General features: G+C 61.2%; 1 protein-coding gene across 1 annotated transcript in view; it reads left to right on the forward strand.

Moving 5' to 3' along the window:
* IQCE (IQ motif containing E) overlaps positions 1 to 237 on the forward strand; it is a 20,175-nt gene that overhangs the window by 6,686 nt on the left and 13,252 nt on the right. The window lies entirely within an intron of this gene.

Genomic DNA, 237 nt, shown 5'->3' on the forward strand with positions numbered 1-237 from the left:
GCCCTGGTCCCAGCTTCATCTTCCACCAGAAAGAGCGTGACTACCAGCCGCCTCCTGCAGGTGTCAGTAGGGAGCAGCGTTTTCCGTTAGCTTTTCCTGCTGCTGCACTTTGAAGAGGCGCTTTCTCTCCTGAGCCCCTGGGGCTCGCTCTTCACCTGCAGCAGGGACGTGTGGGTCTTGACACAAGAAGCCCTGATGCGTGGCTTGTCCCAGACCCCCCCTCACCCCCTCACCCCC

This window comes from Myotis davidii, unplaced genomic scaffold (genome assembly GCF_000327345.1).
Source record: "Myotis davidii unplaced genomic scaffold, ASM32734v1 scaffold399, whole genome shotgun sequence".
In the NCBI taxonomy this organism is placed as follows: Eukaryota; Metazoa; Chordata; class Mammalia; order Chiroptera; family Vespertilionidae; genus Myotis; species Myotis davidii.